Raw genomic sequence first — 11884 nt, 5'->3', positions numbered from 1 at the left:
TTTTTAGAGTTTATGAAGTGAATACTCATATTGATTAATTTGATTGTACAAATAAAATGAAAAATTAAAAGCCGACGGCCGAACTTTTGGGAAAAACAGCGGCTAATTAAATGATATTAAAGAAGATTTCATTTTCAAAAATGATATTAGAGTAGGTGGTCTAAAGATTTAAGTTTAACCAGGTTTAAGTTGTATCCCAACAGAAGAAAAGGATCATACACATGCTTAATTACGAAAAAATATAATTAATTCTCTTTAATTTTGTCTCTATACACCATAAAAATGGCCCTTCTTTTGTATTAATCCCAATGTCCTTCACTTCCTTTCCCCTCACATAACTCCACAAAAATCTCTAATGTCTCTAAACCCATTAGTACTATTAGAATGAATTTTAAGATTAATCCCAAAGCCTTCTCCCCCAATTCCTTCACACGATTTTATCCCTCATGGATCCTCGTTTTAACCGTCATCTTTTTACAAATTTACCTCATCTTCACCACCACTTGCTCCGCTCCACTTTCCCTCGCCGCCTCTCGCGACGGCCGCCAATCCTCTAAGACCGTCACCGGAGACCCATGCAGCTCCGGGAGAGTATTCGTCTACGACCTGCCGCCCATTTTCAATAAAGAATTATTGGAAAATTGCGAGTCCTTAGACCCGTGGACCTCCCGCTGTGATGACGTGTCCAATGGCGGCTTCGGACGACAAGCGACAGAGCTCATCGGCGTTGTTCCCGACGGTCTAGCTCCGGCGTGGTTTTGGTCGGAACAGTACATGCTGGAACCGATTATACATAATCGGATTCTTAACCATAAGTGTAGAACGTTAGAGCCGGAATCAGCTACGGCCTTCTACATACCGTTTTATGCTGGTCTTTCCATCGGACGGTTCCTATGGATGAATTACACTACTTCTGATCGCGATAGGGATTCGGAGAAATTGATCAAGTGGGTCCAGAATCAGCCGTATTGGAATAGATCAAACGGTGGAGATCATTTCATCACGTTAGGACGACTGACGTGGGACTTTAAACGGTGGGGGATCAACCAATGGGGGTCCAGTTTTGCATTCATGCCAGGAATGAAAAACGTAGCGAGATTAATCGTCGAAAGAGAACCGTCCGATCCATTGGATATCGGTGTACCTTTTCCCACAGGATTCCACCCTAGATCTGACGCTGACGTGTTAAATTGGCAAAGCTTCGTTCGTGAACGTAACAGAACGAAGCTCTTCTGCTTCGCTGGCGGTACACGTCACGAAATAAAGAATGACTTTAGAGCCTATTTACTGAGTTACTGCATCAACGAATCGGCCGGTTCGTGCCGAGGCGTGAAGTGCACTGGGAACCGGTGCGCGAGTGGTGACTCGGCGGTTTTGGAAACATTCCTGGACTCGGATTTCTGTTTGCAGCCGAAAGGCGATTCGTATTCGAGAAAATCGGTGTTTGATTGCTTGTTGACCGGTTCGATTCCGGTTATCTTTTGGGAGAGAACCGCTTACGGGCAATATGAATGGTTCTTGCCGGGCGAACCGGGGAGTTACTCTGTTTTTATAGATCACAAGGAGGTGAGAAATGGATCGGCGTCCATTAGAGAGGTGTTGGAGAAATTTAGCAGAGAGAAAGTGAGGAAGATGAGAGAGAAAGTGATTGAAACGATACCGAAAATTGTTTATGCGAGTGCTCCTGAAGGATTGGAAAGTATTAAGGATGCTTTTGATATTGCTCTCAATGGCATCTTCAAGAGATTTAATCATCGCCCTAATAGTGTAGGTAAATGGGAGTTGGATTGAATTTTATTTTTTCCTTCCATTTTTTTAGCAATATATGAAGGAATATTTCAGTTGTCTTAATTTGATGTGCAAATCTATGTGATTTTATATAGTTGAAAGTTGAAGCTGTAGTGGAATTTTTCATAAAGGGATCGTCGTTTGTTTATGGAGAAATTATTTGGTGAAACTATCCTAATGTTTATTAGATGTAGTATGAGTTAGTTTAGTCATACTGAAGTTGGTTAATATTCTGTTTTAGCGTCGGTTATTTGCTTATTAAAAATACTTGGGTGCAATATGAGTTATACGGAGCATCCAATAAATGTCTGCATTGGTAAAATATATATATATAATTAAAATAATTTTTTTTCATTTTACTTTTAGTATCTAATCATTATTTTTTGTTTATTACCTTAGTTCTATTTATATTTTGTATTTGTAAGATTGAGAAAAAAATATATTGGCCTACTCAGAAGTGGAATTTTTTTTTTCATTTTGGTTAAGAGTTTAGTAATATGATATTATCATTGAATTTAGCATAAGTCGTAATAAATGTGCTTATTTGATATTCATCTTAAAAATGTATTATAAAGGCATGAAAATTTAGATAATGAGAAGTACGGGAGGGAGCGTAGTTAAATTTAATCATTTCAAGTTAAAACATGATTGAAAATGTTTAATTAAGATGAATCCTAACCTTACACTATCTAGTAAATTTGGCTCAAATTTAGAGATGGAATGTTGGCTTTCTACTTTTTAATCTCAAATTAATTAATGTATTGATGATAACAAATTTGCTCTTATTCATTAATAATTTTAATTTTTTGAAGTGTCCTAGAGTTCGGAACAACGATTCCAATTCAATTTTAAACTCAAACTGAAGTTCAAACAAAGAAGACAGCCGAAAAAAGTAACGAAAAAATCTCGTGACAATTTTTTTAAATCAAAGTGGACCAACTAAAAGGTGTCACTTGGAGCATAGGAGGACAGACACATAGTGAGTTTTTTATTTTTGGATTGATTTTTAAAGGAAAATGATTTTTTTTTTTATTATTTTATATTTGTGTCTATCTACTAGTTGATTTTAAAAAGAAAAATCTCCACCATTCATTTTTCTTTTCCAAAATCTATCCAAATTTTCACAACAATTTCACATTATTTTTACAACCATTTATATTTCATTGAGCCTTCTTTGTTGTTCTCTTTTAGACTTAATTTTCTTCTTTTCATCTTATGTGTTGGAATTTTTTAAGAACACAATACAACTCTCATTAGAGTAGATTTACAAGTTTAAGTACTTAACAAGTTAATCCTCACAATACAATAACACTCTCTCAAGAATAAGATGAAAAGAAAAAAAAATGGGAACTTAGAGAGAGCAACAATGGAACTTTTGAGTTTTGGAGAATTATGAAATGTAAAATTTGTTGGTTTAAAATTTGGAGAGGAAGATGGTTTATATAGAGATGGAAAAATTTTTAAAAACCACAATTAGTTTGGACCATTGGATTTTGGAAAAGAAAAAAAAATGGTAGAGATTTTAAACTAAACTAGTCGTCAGATACAAACAAAATATAATATTAAATTCATTTTCTTTTGAAATACATTTTCTTTTTAAAATTAATCCAAAAAATAAAAAAACATACTATGTGTCAAAAACTTAGACACAAACATAAAATAATATTAAATTCATTTTTTTTTTAAATTCATTCCCGTTAGACACAAACATAAAATAATATTAAATTTATTTTCCTTTTAATTTCAATTTTTTTATTTTAAATCAATCCAAAAATCAAAAGTCCATCATATATTAATCTCTTAATGATCCACCATTCAACCAATATGCTGCCACATGTCTACATGCAAATGGTCTGGTTATGCCACGTCATCCACCACGGTATTTTCTCTATAGATTTGTTTCGGTCATATCGTCTTCGTTTTAGCTCCGATTTGAGTGATTCAAGAGGTGTTGGAATTGTTGTTCCGAGCTCTACGGTATGAACATATTAAAACACTAAGATTTTCAATAATTAAAAATTGAGTTTGTTATCATCAAAATAATGATTAATTAATTAATTAAAATTAATTAATTTGAGATTAAGGGCCAAAAAGCCAATAATCTCCCCTTTTTGATGATGACAAACCATTCAAGAAAAATAGCTTGAAATACATGTAAACCATATGTAGCACATAATAAAAATCAACATATCACCATAAAGATCATTCTTGAAATTCACTCAAAAAATGAATTCTCCCCCTAATTAATACAATCAAAATCATAACAAATTTATAGCATATTTTTCTTAAACTTCTCCTCCTTTGGAATCATCAAAAGAATAATTAAGAAAAATTTAGAACTACATAAATGTTTTCCTTAAAAACATGAACATAAATTTAGCACAACTCCCCCTACGAATATTAACACATGCTTTCCATATCTCCTCCTATCAAAATATCTTCTAAAAGATTTAACAAGTAAAATTATAAAATCAAGAGGTATCACAACGAATAATATCGAGCTCAAGCCTATTTTTGCAAAAGTTTTCTTCATTCAAAGGCTTGGTAAAAATATCCGCTAATTGATTAATAGAGCCTACAAATTCAAGAGTAATATTATCATTTTGCACATGCTCTTTAATAAAGTGATGCCTAATATCAATATGCTTAGTCCTAGAATGATGTATAGGATTTTTAGTCAAATTAATAGCACTAGTATTATCACAAAATATAGGCACATTATCAAACTTTAATCCAAAATCACAAAGAGTTTGTTTCATCCAAAGAATTTGAGCACAACAACTAGCAACTGCAATATATTCCGCTTCGGTAGTGGATAAGGCAACTGAATTTTGCTTTTTACTAAACCAAGATGGAACTACAAAAAAATTGACAAGTCCCACTAGTACTCTTATGGTCAAGTAAACTACCCGCAAAATCTGCATCGGAATATTCTACCAAATTAAATTCAACATTTCTAGGTTACCATAAGCCTAAATCAATAGTACCAAACAAATATTTAAAAATTCTTTTAATGGCATGTAAATGTGATTCCTTAGGACAAGATTGAAATCTACATAATATCGGGTCTACTAGCGGTTAAATAAAGTAAAAATCCAATCATACCTCTATAAGTTTTTATATACACACACTTACCTTTTTCATCCATGTCAAGCTTAATGGATGTGCTCATAGGAGTTTGCAATTTTACCTTCATTGAATTTGAACCTTTTGAGTAAATCCCTTGTGTATTTTTCTTGACTTATGAAAATACCATCCTTGAGTTGTTTGATTTGGAGTCCAAGGGAGAAGCTAAGTTCTCCCATCATACTCATCTCAAATTCACTATGCATACACTTAGAAAATTCTTCACACAAAGATGGATTAGTAGAACAAAAAATAATACCATCCACATATATTTGTACTAAAAACATATCATTTTCCATTCTCAAGCAAGAAATTACTAAGTCTATCATACCAAGCTCTTGGAGCTTGTTTTAAGCCATAAAGAGCCTTTTTCAACTTATAGACATGATTAGGAAAATCAAAACTTTCAAACCCCGGAGGTTGTTTTACATAAACTTCCTCCATGATATAACCATTTAAAAATACACTTTTCACATCCATTTGATAAAAAATGAAGTTCTTATAAGAAGCAAAAGCAAGCAACATTCTAATAGCTTCTAATCTAGCAATGGGTGTAAAAGTTTCTTCATAATCTATTCCTTCCTCTTGACAATAACCTTGAGCTACAAGTCTAGTTTTATTTCTAATGATATTTCCATTTTCATCCATTTTATTTCTAAAGACCCATTTAGTTCTAATTATAGAAGTATGAGAGGGCCTAGGAACTAACTCCCAAACTTTATTCCTTTCAAATTGATTTAATTATTCTTGCATAGCTAAAATCCAAAATTCATCATTTTCGGCATCTTTAAAACTTTTTGGTTCAACTTGAGAAACAAAAGCAATATTATTAAACATATTAAGGAGGAACGAGTTTTTACACCTTGTTCGGGATCACCAAGAATTAATTCTTTGGGATGGGAAGGAGCATACCTCCACTCTTTAGGCATGGATGAAAAACCAACTTCGTTCTTTTCGATTAAGCTCATCTCTTGCTTACTTGAAACAATTTCCTTGCCTTTGTCACTAACAAGTAAATCTCCAAAATTTTCTTCTAAAACATCACTATAAATAGGCTCATTAGAAATAACATTGCAAGATTCACCAAATACTACATGCATAAATTCCTTAATTACTAAAGTTCTTTTATTGAAAACTCTATAAGCTTTACTAGTAGAGGAATAGACAAGGAAAATACCAACATCTATCTTAGAATCAAAATTTCCAAGTTTTTCTTTGTTATTCAAACTAAAACATTTGCAACCAAAAACTTTGAAATACCCAATATTTGGAATTTTGTTATGCCAAAGTTCATAAGGAGTTTTATTCAAAGAATGTCTAATTAAAACTCTATTTAAAACATAACAATCGGTGTTAACGGCTTCCGCCCAAAAGTATGTAGGTAAACCATACTCATGCAACATTGATCTAGCAAATTCTTACAAAGTACGATTTTTCCTTTCAACTACACCATTTTGTTGAGGAGTTCTTGGAGCGGAGAAATTATGAGAAAAACCATTTTCTTCACAAAAAGTTTCAAAAGCATTGCTATCAAATTCTCCTCCATGATCACACCTAATTTTCGAAATCAAAAAAACTTTTTCATTTTGAACTCTTTTTGCAAAACTAGAAAAGCTTTTCAAAGCATCATCCTTATGTTTTAGCATCAAAACCCAAGTAAATCTTGAAAAATCATCAACTATCATAAAGGCATAATAGTTCCCTCCAAAACTAGCAATTCTAGAAGGGCCAAATAAGTCCATGTGTAATAGTTGAAGGGGTCTAGTTGTAGAGATTACATTTTTAGATTTGAAAGAGGACTTAGTTTGCTTACCCATTTGACAAGCATTACAAACTTTGTCTTTTTCAAATTTAAATTTGGGAAGACCTCTAACCAAAGAATTCTTGGAAATATTTAAAATTAAGTGCATGCTAGCATGTCCTAGTCTTCTATGCCATAACCAAGAATCATTATGCAAAGCCGATAAACATTTATCATTAATAGGACAATCATTCAAATCAATAGTATAAATATTTTCATCTCTATTTCCAAAAAAATATAACTTTTCTATCACTAGCATTTTCAATTATGCAATTCTTTTTATCAAACACAACTCTAAAGCCTTCATCACACAATTGACTAATACTAAGTAAATCATGCTTCAAACCATCAATCAAAAGTACATTTTCAATTAAAATAGAAGATTCATTACCTATACTACCTTTACCAATTATTTTACCTTTCTGGTTGTCATCAAAGGTTACAAGACCTCCATCCTTTTTAGAGAGAGAGACAAACTTGGATGGGTCTCCCATCATGTGCCTCGGGCAACTACTATCCAAGTACCACTTGTTTTTCTTAGAGGCTTCCAAACAAACCTACAAACACAAATGTTCAAGTTTGATTCTTTAGTACCCACACTTGTTTGGGTCCTAGATGGTTAGCATTGACAAACTTGGGAATCCATTTCATTTTTGCATAGACATTTAAGGCATTGGATTTAGACAAGTAACAAGAATAAGCTGTATGTCCAAACTTGCCACATGAGAAACAAACAACATTATGCAAAGATTTATATCTTACAACAAATTTATGCACTCTACTTTTCTTGGAGAAATTATTCCTTGGAGCATTGTGAAACTTTGCCTTTTGAGAAAAATTTCTTCTTGGAGAAGTAGTATGAGCATATTTCAATTTAAAACACTTAGGTCTAATATGGCCTTCAACACCACAATAATGACATATAGGCACAAAGTTAGATTTAACATGCTTAGACACAACCTTAGGCATATTAAGCTTAGGCATATTATGAGATGCTTTAACAAAGATAGTTTTAGAACTTGAAGGAGTAGAACATTCATCAATATAGCCTAAACCTCTTTTATCACCAAAAGGCTTGCCTACTTCAATTATCTTGTCTAATCTTTGAGCACCTATTGTCAACTTTTTAATAGATTCTTTAGCCTTATCAAGTTCTTGCAAAGCACTAAATTCCTTTTCTTTGAGTAATTTAATCAAATTATCTTTTTCACAACTATCATGCTCAAGAAATTTAACTTTGTCAAGCAAGGCATTTTTCTCATCACAATCAAAAGCATACTTGTCACAAGAGATATTCATTTCATCAATATGCATAGCATCATGCTTATTCTCTTTTAAGCAAGCAATTTCTTCAAGTAAAGACTTATTTTTACTAGATAAAATATTGTATTTCTTTTTAAGCACAACATACTTGAACTAAGTTTTTCTAAATCATTTTGCATATTTTCAAAAGCTTCGAACAATTCATTATAAGAAAGAGGTTCTAGAGTTACCTCATCATTTTGTTCATCCTCTTTGTCACTATGAGCCATGAAGCAAAAATTGGCCACTTCTTCATTATCACTCCCACTTTTGCTTTCATCGCTATCATCCCAAGTAGCTTTCTTTGCTTTCTTCTTGGATTTCTTGGATGATTTAAGAAAAGGACAATCGGTTCTAATATGACCCAGCTCCTTGCATTCATAGCATATTACCTCATCCTTTTTGCTCTTTTCACCTTTTGACTCTTTTTGGTTGGAGAGATGCTTCTTGAATTGCTTCTTTCTCTTGATGAAGTTCTTATACTTACGTGAAAGATAGGCAACATCATCTTCATCAAGGTCATCTTTATCTTGGGAGTCAACTTCTAAAGAGATGGTCTTTAAAGATATAATCTTTTCTTTCTTTTTCTTCTCATCCTCCATGTTTTTCTTGATCTTTATCTCATGCGTCAACAACGAGCCCATGAGTTCATCAATGGAGAGAGATTTGAGATCCTTTACCTCTTGAATGGCGGTGACTTTAGGCTCCCATTTTTTAGGCAAAGACCACAATAGCTTCTTTATCTTCTCAAGATTTGAGTACTTTTTCCCAAGTCCTTCTAAAGCATTGACAATGTTAGTAAATCTAATAAACATATCGGAAATAGCTTCATTTTCATCAATTTTAAACATTTTCATATTGATGAACTAACATATCAATCTTTGTTTCTTTTACTTGACTAGTTCCTTCATGAGTAATTTCTAATTTATCCCATATCTCTTTAGCAGTTTTGCAAATAGACACTGTATTATACTCAACTTCATTCAAAGCACAAAATAAGCAATTAATAGCTTTGGCATTTAAAGAGCATGCTTTCTTTTCATTTATTGACCATTCTTCCTTAGGTTTTATAGTGCTAATACCATCAATATCTTTTGTTGGAATTTTAAAACCTTCCTCAACAATATCCCATAAATCATAATCAATAGAAAGCAAGAAGAATTTCAATCTATTTTTTCAATAATTATATTTAGTACCATTAAAGAAAGGAGGCTTTATAATAGATTGACTATCGGTAAAAGGGATAAAACCTAAAGTTGTCATAGCTAAAAAATAATTACGTTTATCAAGAAATAAATATTTCAAGAAGAGCAACCCGCTCTGATACCAATTGTTGGATCGATATGGCAACCCTAGAAGGGGTGAATAGGGTTTAATTAAACTTTTTTTCTAAATTAACCCAATTAAACTAATTAATACACTTTTTATAAATAATAAGAAAAAATCAATTTATGCAATAAATAAGATGACAAAAATGTGATAATCTAATTCTATCAAATTTTAGCAAATAAATAAGAACAAACTAAAACATACAATAAATTGCTTAAATTAATTGCAAAAATAAAAAGAAAAGAGTTAGAGAAGAAGACACCGTAATTTTTATAGTGGTTCGGTCAAACTCGACCTACTCCACTCCCCAAGCGCCTCTTGAGAATTCGAATAAAATCTTTCCGACTCTTTCCACGGATTAGAGCCCAACCGTTATACCACTGCTCCTTTTACGGGTTCAAGAGCAAACCCGATCCTTTCTACGGTTTAGGATCAAACCGTTACAAATGTTGGAATTTTTGAAGAACACAATACAACTCTCACTAGAGTGGATTTACAAGTTTAAGCAGTCAACAAAGTTATCCTCACACTACAATAACACTCTCTCAAGAATAAGATGAAAAGAAAAAACATTGGGAACTTAGAGAAAGCAACAATGGAACTTTTGAGTTTTAGAGGATTATGAAATGTAAAATTTGTTGGTTTAAAATTTGGAGAGAAAGATGGTTTATATAGAGATGGAAAAATTTTTAGAAACCACAATTAATTTGGACCATTGGATTTTGGAAAAGAAAAAACAATGGTGGAGATATTAAACTAAACTAGTCGTTAGATACAAACAAAATATAATATTAAATTCCTTTTCTTTTGAAATTCATTTTCTTTTTAAAATTAATCCAAAAAATAAAAAACATACCATGTGTCAAAAACTAGCCGTTAGACACAAACATAAAATAATATTAAATTCATTTTCCTTTTAATTCATTTTCTTTTTAAATTCATTCTCTTTAAAGTCAATCCAAAAATAAAAAACATACCATGTGTAAAAAACTAGCCGTTAGACACAAACATAAAATAATATTAAATTTATTTTCCTTTTAAATTTCTTTTTAATTTCAATTTTTTTATTTTAAATCAATCCAAAAATCAAAAGTCCATCATATATTAATCTCTTAATGATCCACCATTCAACCAATATGCTGCCACATGTCTACATGCAAATGGTCTGGTTATGCCACGTCATCCACCACGGTATTTTCTCTATAGATTTGTTTCGGTCATATCGTCTTCGTTTTAGCTCCGATTTGAGTGATTCAAGAGGTGTTGGAATCGTTGTTCCGAGCTCTACGCTATGGACATATTAAAACACTAAGATTTTCAGTAATTAAAAATTGAGTTTGTTATCATCAAAACATTGATTAATTAATTAATTAAAATTAATTAATTTGAGATTAAGGATCAAAAAGCCAACAAACCCTTCTTCTGAAGCCTTACAAGTGACTCAAAACTTAAATAAATATAGACTTGATTGCAATTTATTGCCAAAAAATGCAAGGGCCCTTACAAATCAACTTTGTAAAATAAACAGAAAGCGATAAAAAAAAATTATATCCCGAAACATCCATCGACAAACCATCCACAAACATTTATCATATAAATGCAATGCAGATTGTAAAACCTACCATCAATAAACATTGATGCCCAAAATCTCGTAGGGTTCTATAGTTAGTAACTATTGTATGAACAAACTCATTATGTGATTAATAAAATCTTTGATATTTTTTTCATTGTCTATAAAATATGTGATATTTTAGTTGCATTAACCACAAACCAATAAACTAACATCCAAGGTTATCTTTGTAACCTAAACATATACGTGGAGACATACATGTGGATCATATTTAAGTGATAACCTAAATGGTCGGTAGTAAATGGATAAGGTTTGGTACTTTATCCTAGTGACACTACGAGTATAGCTCGCTTTGTAGGTGTTACAATTGTTGTAAAGTGCTATAAATGATCTGATCCTGATCATTCATGTATTAGACATGCGAGCGGGATATTCTATATAAAGGAGTTTGTATAAGACTGGACCACGAAATGTTTAGTCTCATTATATAACATCGTTCATAATAGAGACTTACATTTCACCAGGATGACCATAGGTAACATGACCTGAATCCTGAGTGAGTTATGAACTCCTGCCTATGAGAGTGGTACTTTGATTTGTGTGGATGAGAGTGGTCAGATCGCCGACTCAACAAACCAACCATTTTGGGGATTTGTCTGATTGGGGAGCTGGGAACATAGCTACACATGATGGAATTCACTCCTTCCCGAAGCAGGGGTAAATAGATAAATTGCTCCCTTAAAGGCTGATTTCGGGTCTTGAACAATGTGGCATCACACCCTCTCTTGACTCGAGAGGGGTTTAGTCATAGTAGGTCTATGATCTATTGTTCATTAGAGGAATCAGTGGTACTTAAGGAGTTAGATGTAACTATAGGGGCAAAACGGTAATTTGGTCCAACTGTACTTACGAGCGATTTGTGAGGGGTCATCATACTGTTGATTGGTTATATCTAATGAACATGGAAA

General features: G+C 32.5%; 1 pseudogene; it reads left to right on the top strand.

The window, feature by feature from the left end:
- Window positions 1–325: 325 nt before the first annotated feature.
- On the top strand, window positions 326–1974 carry LOC120076450 (xyloglucan galactosyltransferase XLT2 pseudogene; annotated as a pseudogene).
- Window positions 1975–11884: the final 9910 nt, after the last annotated feature.

Source organism: Benincasa hispida, chromosome 1 (genome assembly GCF_027475165.1).
Source record: "Benincasa hispida cultivar pf3 chromosome 1, pf3_genome.v1.1, whole genome shotgun sequence".
Taxonomy (NCBI): Eukaryota; Viridiplantae; Streptophyta; class Magnoliopsida; order Cucurbitales; family Cucurbitaceae; genus Benincasa; species Benincasa hispida.
The sequence above is the reverse complement of the archived record's forward strand: the minus strand, read 5'-3'. Positions and strand labels throughout refer to the sequence as shown.